The sequence below is a fragment of the Bos grunniens genome, chromosome 28, assembly GCF_055505025.1.
Source record: "Bos grunniens cultivar Pamir isolate PY7600 chromosome 28, Bosgru_T2T1.0, whole genome shotgun sequence".
In the NCBI taxonomy this organism is placed as follows: Eukaryota; Metazoa; Chordata; class Mammalia; order Artiodactyla; family Bovidae; genus Bos; species Bos grunniens.
This window is the reverse complement of record NC_141192.1, coordinates 43,649,639-43,660,840: the sequence shown is the minus strand read 5'-3', so window position 1 is coordinate 43,660,840 and position 11,202 is coordinate 43,649,639. Positions and strand designations below refer to the sequence as shown.

The window sequence follows — 11,202 nt, the reverse complement described above, 5'->3', positions numbered from 1 at the left end:
CTAATTATTGGTATTAAAATCATCGACAGACAAATTTGATGTGAATATCAAGTTATCTGGTATTTTATTTTCTCAGGTTAATGTGACTAATTTAAAGAAATTACTTAGAAAGTAGTATTAACTTAATGAAAATTAAATATAACCTATTCAATCATATCTATTCATAGATTTTAAATAAAATTCTATAAGTATATTCCAATAAATTTTTTTAAAAATAAACTTTTGGTGGAGTGCATTAGCATTAATGTATTGAAATATATTTCATATTATTTGATCTATTTTAAGATGGTTATAACCATTTATCATATCTCATCTATTTCTTTTCTTGCATTTTCAGCTAAAATTGACCAAAAAGCAGAGGAGAACTCACTGACAGAGACTCATAAGTGGTGAGAAATTACTTTCCTTTAATATTTGTTCTCAGAGTAGGCTTATAAAGCATTTAATGTGCTTCATCTTAAGGAGTCAATCATTAGCTCAGTTTTTATTTTCAAGCATAAAAGAAACTAACAGTGTACTTTAATTATACATTGGATTTCTGACTTTTATTTTTATAATTCTGGTGATGTATAATCCTGTTATATCAAATTATTGTGACTAGATAGCTTATTAGCACCTTCTCTTTAGAATAGGTTTTAGGGCTGTGGAAATACACCAGAAAGGAAGACAGCAGGAAACTATTTCAAGAAAAAGTGTGAAGGGTTTGGTTATAGGACATGAGTTTCCATGTGCAAAAGCAGAGTTCAGGTGGGCCCCTGAGTTCCCCTTGCAGGACCCTTACTTTCACAGTAGAGGTTTGCCATCATCAGTTCAGTTCAGTCTCTCAGTCGTGTCTGACTCTTTGTAACCCCATGGACTGAAGCATGCCAGGCTTCCCTGTACATCACCAACTCCCAGAGTTTACTCAAACTCATGTTCATCCAACCATCTCATCCTCTGTCGTCCCCTTCTCGTCCCGCCTTCAGTCTTTCCCAGCATCAGGGTCTTTTCCAAAGAGTCAGTTCTTAGCATCAGGTGGCCAAAGTATTGGAGTTTCAGCTTCAGCATCAGTCCTTCCAATGAATATTCAAAACTGATTTCCTTTAGTATGGACAAGTTGGATCTCCTTGCAGTCCAAGGGACTCTCAAGAGTCTTCTCCAACAGCACAGTTCAAAAGCATCAATTCTTTGGCGCTCAGCTCTCTTTATTGTCCAACTCTCACCTCCATACGTGACTACTGGAAAAACCATTGCTTTGACTAGGTGGGCCTTTGTCGGCAAAGTAATGTCTCTGTCTTTTAATGTGTTGTCTAGGTTTGTCATAGCTTTTCTTCCAAGGAGCAAGCATCTTAATTTCATGGCTGCAGTCACCATCTGCAGTGATTTTGGAGTGCCAGAAACGAAAGTTTGTCACTGTTTCCACTGTTTCCCCATCTATTTCCCATGAAGTGATGGAACTGGATGCCATAATCTTCATTTTTTGAATGTTGAGTTTTAAGCCAGCTTTTTCATCCTCCTCTTTCACTTTCATCAAGAGACTCTTCAGTTCTTCTTTGGTTTCTGCCGTAAGTGTGGTGCATTTCTGAGGTTATTGATATTTCTCCTGGCAATCTTGATTCCAGCTTGTGTTTCATCCAGCCCGGCATTTCACATGATGTACTCTGCATATAAGTCAAGTAAGCAGGGTGACAGTATACAGCCTTGACATACTCCTTTCCCAATTAGCAACCAGTCTGTTGTTCCATGTCCAGTTCTAACTGTTGCTTCTTGACCCACCGACAGATTTCTCAGGAGGCAGGTAAGGTGGTCTGGTATTCCCATCTCTTTAAGAATTTTCTACAGTTCCCCACAGAAAGAGAGAGAAAGAGATTGATTTTAAGGAATTTGCTCACAACAGTGGCTGCCTGACTTCATTTTATAAACAGTTAGCCCTCTATCATGATTTTAGTCCGTCATCACAGCAGAGCTGGCCTTCCTCATTATTCTCTGTATTGGGGCAGTGGTGTTCCTATAACAAGACATTTAGTTTTACTTTGCACCCCACCAGAGACCAAGTGAAAAATTGGTGGGAGATGTATGTGATATAATTTCTAGAACAAATTGAGAGTCATTTACAGACTGTGATAGCTGAGTTGGGCTATAAATGTCCTGGGCATCTTTTCTACACCAAAAGAGAAAGTCCCCAAAGGTCTTGAGGCCATGTGTTGTTGCATATTCCCACCAAGGTTGCTATGAAGGAGGGCGGCCAGTGAGGTGCCAGGGCCCTGACAGTCCATCTTGAATGGCACCTGGGAAACCACACCATGTGCCTAGACCAGCTTCCTTAGCCTCCCTCCACCGTCTGGGGCTGTAGGGATGGAATGCATTGCTCTTTGCAGTATGCATAATTTTTTCAAGTGTGAACAGTAAGAGATCTTACTAGAAAAGCGTATTCACATGAAAATGTGTTGTAAACTGCACAAACTTGTTTTCAGCTAGCTTTGCTGCTGCTGCTAAGTCGCTTCAGTCATGTCCGACTCTATGCGACCCCTTAGATGGCAGCCCACCAGGCTCTACCGACCCTGGGATTCTCTAGGCAAGAACACTGGAGTGGGTTGCTATTTCCTTCTCCAGTGCATGAAAGTGAAAAGTGAAAGTGAAGTCGCTCAGTCCTGTCCAACTCTTAGCAACCCCATGGACTGCAGACTCCTCCATCCATGGGATTTTCCAGGCAAGAGTACTGGAGTGGGGTGCCATTGCCTTCTCTGCAGCTAGCTTTGAAGGGAATTTTATTCATTTGTGTTTATATTTGACTACTTAGAAAATAAAAAGCCTTGACTCTTATTCATTTTAAAATGGATAGTGAACTCTCCTCAAGAAATTAGGATTCTTTTCTGCAGTGGAATATTATTTTTTTCAGGTCATTTTATGATTCCCTAACTAAATAAAAGTAGTCAATAAAATAAAAGTAATCAAATAAAAGTAGTTAGTATTTCTAACTAAGAAATGGTTAGTAAGCTTTTAAAGCAAATCAAATCATTTTTATATTCCATTTCTTACCATAATAGTATTATGTGCTAATTTTGTCTTCTTATTCATAGAATTTTGCTATTATTCTGAGAAGTGGGACTTCAAGTTCCTATTTTGTATGTACAAAATTATGTAACTTGTAGATAAATTGTTTGACCGAACTCTTCAGTTCTCCCAGAAAGTAAGACAACTGAGCAGATGAGTCTTGAACCACACACCCAAAGTCCAAATACACGTTGGATAAGCATGTTCTCATCTTCAGATGATTTCAGTGGCGGGCCAAGAGGTCACTTTGTCTTACAGGGCTTCACCAGAATTCTGTTCCATTAGAGCAACCCAACTGAATGTGTTTATTTCAGCCTCTGTCTTATTTCTTAATTCCCATCCACAGCTTTCTTCAATTATGGCAAAATATCACCAGACCAAATATGATTACTCAGCATCTGTATCAACTCACAGGTACAGAATTTAGCAATTCTCAGTTCAGTTCAGTCAGTTCAGTCGCTCAGTCCTATCCGACTCTTTGCGACCCCATGATTCACAGCACCCCAGGCCTCCCTGTCCATCACCAACTCCCGGAGTTCGCTCAGACTCACGTCCATCGAGTCAGTGATGCCATCCAGCCATCTCATCCTCTGTCGTCCCCTTCTCCTCCTGCCCCCAGTCCCTCCCAGCATCAGAATCTTTTCCAATGAGTCAACTCTTCACATGAGGTGGCCAAAGTACTGGAGTTTCAGCTTTAGCATCATTCCTTCCAAAGAAATCCCAGGGCTGATCTCCTTCAGAATGGACTGGTTGGATCTCCTTGCAGTCCAAGGGACTCTCAAGAGTCTTCTCCAACACCACAGTTCAAAAGCATCAATTCTTTGGCGCTCAGCCTTCTTCACAGTCCAACTCTCACATCCATACATGACCACAGGAAAAACCATAGCCTTGACTAGACGGACCTTTGTAGGTGAAGTAATGTCTCTGCTTTTGAATATGCTATCTAGGTTGGTCATAACTTTCCTTCCAAGGATTAAGCGTCTTTTAATTTCATGGCTGCAGTCACCATCTGCAGTGATTTTTGAGCCCCCCAAAAGAAAGTCTGACACTGTTCCCACTGTTTCCCCATCTATTTCCCATGAAGTGGTGGGACCGGATGCCATGATCTTCGTTTTCTGAATGTTGAGCTTTAAGCCAACTTTTTCACTCTCCTCTTTCACTTTCATCAAGAGGCTTTTTAGTTCCTCTTCACTTTCTGCCATAAGGGTGGTGTCATCTGCATTTCTGAGGTTATTGATATTTCTCCTGGCAATCTTGATTCCCACTTGTGTTTCTTCCAGTCCAGCATTTCTCATGATGTACTCTGCATATAAGTTAAATAAGCAGGGTGACAATATACAGCCTTGACGTACTCCTTTTCCTATTTGGAACCAGTCTGTTGTTCCATGTCCAGTTCTAACTGTTGCTTCCTGACCTGCATACAGGTTTCTCAAGAGGCAGGTCAGGTGGTCTGGTATTCCCATCTCTTTCAGAATTTTCCACAGTTGATTGTGATCCACATGGTCAAAGGCTTTGGCATAGTCAATAAAGCAGAAATAGATGTTTTTCTGGAACTCTCTTGCTTTTTCCATGATCCAGCGGATGTTGGCAATTTAATCTCTGGTTCCTCTGCCTTTTCTAAAACCAGCTTGAACATCAGGAAGTTCACGGTTCACGTATTGCTGAAGCCTGGCTTGGAGAATTTTGAGCATTACTTTACTAGCATGTGAGATGAGTGCAATTGTGCAGTAGCTTGAGCATTCTTTGGCATTGCCTTTGTTTGGGATTGGAATGAAAACTGAAGTGGCCATTCCTTTATATCTATATTTAAAAATAACGAGAATGAGAGTTATAAAACTAACTTCACATTCAGTGGTTCTTATTTATAAATTATGGCTAGCTTAAAAATTATCTTAGAATTTCTTTTTTTTACTCCATGGGTAAAAACCATACTTTATGGTGACAATGCTTTTGAAATACAAAAATAAAAGATTTTTTTAAATTTTTTTTACTGTTTTTAATTAAAATATAGTGATTTACAAAGTTGTATTAGTTTCAGGTGTACAGTAAATTGATTCATTTATACGTACAAGTATATCTTTTTTCAGATTCTTTTCCCTTATGGGTTATTATCAAATGTTGAGTATAGTTCCCTGTCCTATACAGTAGATTGGTTATTTTTTTCTACATAGTAGTATGTATATGTTAATCCCAAACTCCTAATTTCTGACTCCCCACAGCTTTCTCCTTTGGTAACCATAAGCTTGTTTTCTGTATCTGTGAATCTGTTTCTGTTTTGTATATAGGTCCATTTGTATCACTTTTATTAGATTTCATATATAAGCAATATCCTATATTTTTCTGCCTTATGCAACTTAATATGATAATCTCTAGGTATATCTATGTTGCTCCAAAAGGCATTATTTCATTATTTTTCATGTTTGAGTACTATACCATTAAATATATATATATACACACACACCACATCTCCCTTATCCATTCAGACAATTAGGCTGCTTCCTTATCTTGGCTATTGTAAACAGTGCTGCAATGAACACTGGAGTAAGCATATATTTTCACATAATGGTTTTCTCTGGATATATGCCCAGGGGTGAATTGCAGGATAATAGAGTAGCTCTACTGTTAGTTTGTTAGGGAATGCGCATATTGTTTCCATAGTGGCTGTACCGATTTACATTCCCACCAACATTGTAGGAGGGTTCCCTCTTCTCCACATTCTCTCCAGCATTTGTTGTTTGTACACCACTCTGACGGGTGTGAACTGAGACCTCTTTATAGTTTTGATTTGTATTTCTCTAATAATTGACAATGTGGGGCATCTTTTCATGTGCCTTTTGGCCATCTATATGGTGTCTTTGGAGAAACATCTATTTAAATACACCCATTTTTTGACTGGGTGATTTGTTTTGGGTTTTTTTTTTATATTCAGCTGCATAGCTCTTTGTATGTTTTGGAGATTAATCCTTTGTCAGTCGCATCCTTTGCAAATATTTTCTTCAGTTCTGTAAGTTGTCTTTTCATTTTGTTCATGGTTTCCTTTGCTGTGAGTTTAAATTTAATTAGGTCCCATTTCTTTATTTTTGCTTTGTTTTCCTTTGCTTTAGGAGACTGATCCAAAAATGCATTGCTACAATTTATGTGAAAGTGTACTGCCTATGTTTCCCTCTAGAAGTGTTATGGTTTCTGGTATTACATTAGGCCTTTAATTGATTTTGAGTTCATTTTTTATATGGTGTAGGAGAATGTTGTGATTTCGTTCTTTTACATATAGCTGTCCAGTTTTCCCAATATCACTTATTAAAGAAACCATCTTTTCTCCATTGCATAGTCTTGCCTCCTTTGTTGTAGACAAATTGACCATAATTATGTGGGTTTATTCCTAGGCTCCCTATTCTATTTCATGGAGTTATGTGTCTGTTTTGTGCCAGTCCCATATTGTCTTGGTTACTATAACTTTATAATATAGTCTGAACCCAGGGAGCCTGATTTCTCCACCTCTGTTCTTTTTTCTCAAGATTCTTTGGCTATTTGGGGTCTTTTGTGTTTCCTTCATTTTTGTTATAGTTTTGAGGAAAATGCCATTGGTAATTTGATAGGGATTACATTGAATCTGTAGATTGCCTTGGTAGTAAACTCATTTTGACAATATTGATTCTTTCAATCCAAGCACAGGTTATATCTTCTCATCTGTGTGTGTCATCTTTGTTCTTTCAGCAGTGTCTTACACTTTTCAGAATATAGGTCTTTTGTCTCCTTAGGTAGGTTTATTCTGATGTGTTTTATTCTTTTTGATGTGATGGTAAATGAAATTCTTTCCTTAATTTCTCTTTCTGACCTCTGGTTGTTACTGTATAGAAATGCAACAGATTTCTGTGTACTGATTTTTTTTTTTTTGTACCCTGTGTGTGTGTGCTAGTCACTCAGTCCTGTGCAACCTTTGTGACCCCATGGACTGTAGCCCACCAGGATCCTCTGTCCATGGGATTTTCCAGGCAAGAACACTGGAGTGGGTTGGCATTCCCTTCTCTAGGGGATCTTCCCAACCCAGGGATCAAACCCAGGTCTCCTGCATTGCAGGCAGATAGATTCTTTACTATCTGAGTTACCAGGGAAGCCTTGAGACTTTTTCAAATTTACTGATGAGCTTTAGTAGTTTTCTGGCAGCATTTTTAGGATTTTCTATGTAGAGTATTATGTCATCTGCAAACAGTAACAATTTTACTTCTTTTCCAATTTGGATTTTTTTTTTTTCCCAATTCCTGTGGTGAGGACTTCCAAAACTATGTTGAATAATACTCATGAGAGTGGACATCCTTGTCTTATTCCTGATCTGAGAGAAAATGCTTTCAGTTTTTCACCACTGAGAGTAATGTTTGCAGTGGGTTGGTTGTATATGGCCTTTACTATGTTCACGTAGGTTTCCTCTGTGTCCACTTTCCAGATAGTTTCCATCATAAATGGTTGTTGATTTTGTCAAAAGCTTTTTTCTGTGTCTATTGAGATGATCATATGGTTTTCCTTCTTCAGTTTGTTGATGTGGTGACCAGTCATTGTTTGATTTGTAAATATTGAAAAATCCTTGCATCCTTGGGATAAATCTCACTTGATCGTGGTACATGGTCCTTTTAATGTATTGCTGGATTTGATGTGCTAGTATTTTGTTGAGGATTTTTGCATCTATGTTCATCAGTTATGTGGTTGCTTTTTAGTCTCTAAGTCATGTCCCCATGACTTCTGTGACCCCGTGGACTGTAGCCCACCAGGATCCTCTGTCCATGGGATTTCTCAGGCAAGAATACTAGAGTGGGCTGCCGTTTCCTTCTCCAGGGGATCTTCCTGACCCAGGGATCAAATCCACTTCTCCTGCATTGGCAGGCAGGTTCTTTTCCACTGGGCCACCACGGAAGCCCCCATTAATCAGTTATATGGGCTTGTAATTTTATTTTTCTGTGGTATCTTTTTCTGGTATTAATATCAGGGTGATGGTGACCTCATAAAAGGAGTTTGAAAGTGTTCCTTTCTCTGCAATTTTGGGGAATGTATTCAGAAGCAAAAGTGTTAACACCTCTCTAAATATTTTGCAGAATTCACTTGTGAAGTCATCTGGTCCTGGGCTTTCATTTGATGGAGTTTTTAAATTACTGATTCAGTTTCAGTATTTGTAATTGGTCTGCTCATATTTTCTATTTCTTCCTGGTTCCATCTTGGGAGACTCTGTCTTTCTAAGAATTTGCTCATTTCTTCCAGATTGTCCGTTGTATTGGCATACAGTTGCTTGTAGTAGTATTCATGCTCCTTTATGTGGTGTCAGTTGTAACTTTTCCTTTTGCATTTCTAATGTTATTGATTTAGGCCCTCTCACTTCTTTTCTTGATGAGTCTGGCTAAAGGTTCTAACTTGGTTTACCTTTACAAAGAACCAGTTTTTGCTTTCATTGCTCCTTTCTATTGTTTTCTTAGTTTCTATTTCATTTATTTCTGCTCTGGTATTTATGGTTTCTTTCCTTCTACTAACTTCGTGCTTTGTTTATTCTTCTTTCTCTGATTGCTTTAGGTGTAAGGTTAGGATGTATGTTTGAGATTTTTCTTGTTTCCTGGGGTATGGTTGTATTGTTAATAAACTTCCCTTCTAGAACGGCTTTTGCTGTGTCCCATGGGGTTTTGATCTTGTGTTTTAATTTTCATTTGTGTCTAGGTATTTCTTTACTTCCCCTTTGATTTCTTGAGTGATCCATTGGTCGTTTATTATCATATTGTTTAGCCTCCATATGTTTGAAGTTTTTGCAGTTCTTTAGTTTATTTCTTTTTTACTATTTATTTATTTGTGGCTGTTCTGGGTCTTCATTGCTGCGTGGGCTTTTCTCTAGTTGGGTGAGTGGAGGCTGCTCTCTAGTCGTGATACATGGGCTTCTCACCATGGTGGTTCTCTGTTGCAGGGCACGGGCTCTAGGGTATGTGGGCTGCAGTAGTTGTGGCACGAGGGCTCAGTGGCTGCCTGTGGGCTCTGCAATGCAAGCTCAGGTAGTTGTGGCCCTCAGTCTTATTTACTACAGGGCACGTGGGATTTCCCTAGACCAGGGATCAAACCCATGTCTCTTGTATTGGCAGGTGGATTCTTTACTCCTGAGCTACAGGGAAGCTCATGTAGCTTATTTCTGATCTCACAGGGTTGTGACTGAAAAAGATGCTTGATATGATTCTAATTGTCTTCAGTTTACTGAGATTCACCTCATGGTCCAGAATGTGATCAATCCTGGCATGTGATCAATCCCAGCATGTAAGAATGTTTCATATACACTTGAGAAGAATGTGTATTCTGCTACTTTCAGATGAAATGATTATATATATACACACATATATATGTATCAGTTAAGTCCGTCTGGTCTAATGTGTCATTTAAGGCCTGTGTTTCCTTATTGATTTGCTGTCTGGATGATCTGTCGATTGATATAAGCGAGCTGTTAAAATCCCCCACTGTTGTGTTACTGTTGATTTCTCTTTTTCTGTCTTGTTAACAATTGTCTTATTGAAATGCTTCTCTGTTGGGTGCATGCTGCTGCTCCTGCTAAGTCGCTTAAGTTATGTCCAACTCTGTGTGACCCCATAGACGGCAGCCCACCAGGCTCTTCTGTGCATGAGACTCTCCAGGCAAGAATACTGGAGTGGGTTGCCATTGCCTTCTCCAATTGGGTGCACATATTGTTACAATTGTTATATCTTCTTCTTGGACTGATCCCTTGATGATTACATAGTACCTTCTTTGTCTCTTGTAACAGTCTTTATTTTAAAGTCCTTTGTCTGCTTTGAGTATTGCTACTCTAGCTTTCTTTTGATTTTGATTTACATGGAATAATTTTCCATCCTCTCACTTTCACTCTCTATGTGTCCCTAGATCTGTAGTGGATCTCTTGTGGACAGCATGCATACAAGTCTTGTTTTTGTATCCATTCAACCAATCTGTGTCTTTTGGTTGGGGCACTTAATCTATTACATTTAAGGTGATTATCAATATGTATATTTCTATTGTTATTTTCTTAATTGTTTTGGATTTGTTTTTGTAGGTCTTTTTTCTTCCCTTTCTCTTTTGTTCTCTTCTCTAGTTCTCTTGATGACTATCTTTAGTATTATGTTTGGATTCCCTTTTCTTTTTGTGTGTATTGAAATGTGTTTCAAATACCCTGCATTTGTACTCTCCTCCTCTCACAATTACTGGGTTAGATATCATATGTGTATAGATGATTTCCCATCTTTGCTATATGTTTGCCTTTACCAGTAAACTTCCCCATTTTGTTATTTTCTTGCTTCTTCTTCTGGCTTTTTCTTTTCCACTTAGAGAAGTTTCTGTAGCATTTGTTGCAAAGCTTGTCTCATGGGACTGACTTCTCATCTTCTGCTTGTCTGGAAACCAATTGATTTCTTCATCAAATCTGAATGAGAATGTTGCTGGGTAGGGTTTTCTTGTTTGTAGGTTTTTCCCTTTAATCATTTTAAATATATCCTGCCACTCCTTTCTGGCCTGCAGTTTCTGATGAGAAATCAGCTGACAGTCTATGAGGATTCCCTTGTATTTTATTTGTTGCATTTCTCTTATTGTTTTTAATTTTCTCTATCTTTAATTTTTGTCACTTTGATTATTCTGTGTCTCATTGTGTTGCTCCTTCAGTTTGTCCTGTGTGGGACTCTGTGCCTCCTGGACTTGGGTGACTCTTGTTTTCATTTTAGGGAAGTTTTCTGCTATTATCTCTCCATAAATCTTCTCAGGCCTTCTCTGTCTCTCTCTCTCTTTCTCTCTCTCCTCCTTCTGGGACCCCATAATGCCAATGTTGGTGTATCTGATGTTGTTTCAGAGGTCTATTAAACTGTTTTCATTCTTTTTCCTTTATTTTGTTCCATGGCAGTGATTTCCGCTACTCTCTTCCAATTCACTGTAAGTTCTTCTGCCTCATTTATTCTGCTATTGAATCCTTCTAGTGTATTTTTCATTTCAATTATTTTACTCTTCAACTCCATTTGGTTGTTCTTTATATTTTATGACTCTTTGTTTTTAAAAATTCTTGTAACTTCTCACTCTGTGCATCCATTCTTTTCCCAAGTTCTTAGATCATCTTTATAATCATTACTCTGAAGTCTTTCTCATGTAAATTGCCTAACTCCACTTCACATAGTTACT

The 11,202-nt window shown here is 38.4% G+C and overlaps 1 long non-coding RNA gene across 1 annotated transcript in view; it reads right to left on the bottom strand.

Moving 5' to 3' along the window:
• Positions 1-387: 387 nt before the first annotated feature.
• Positions 388-11,202, bottom strand: part of LOC147343278 (uncharacterized) — a 31,338-nt gene continuing 20,523 nt past the window's right edge. Inside the window, exons 1-2 of the long non-coding RNA XR_015156604.1 lie at positions 3,019-11,202; positions 388-1,815 (exon numbers count right to left, since the gene is read on the bottom strand). The exon at positions 3,019-11,202 is cut by the window's right edge and continues 20,523 nt beyond it. This is a non-coding gene — a long non-coding RNA (uncharacterized LOC147343278). The remainder of the gene's footprint in view (positions 1,816-3,018) is intronic.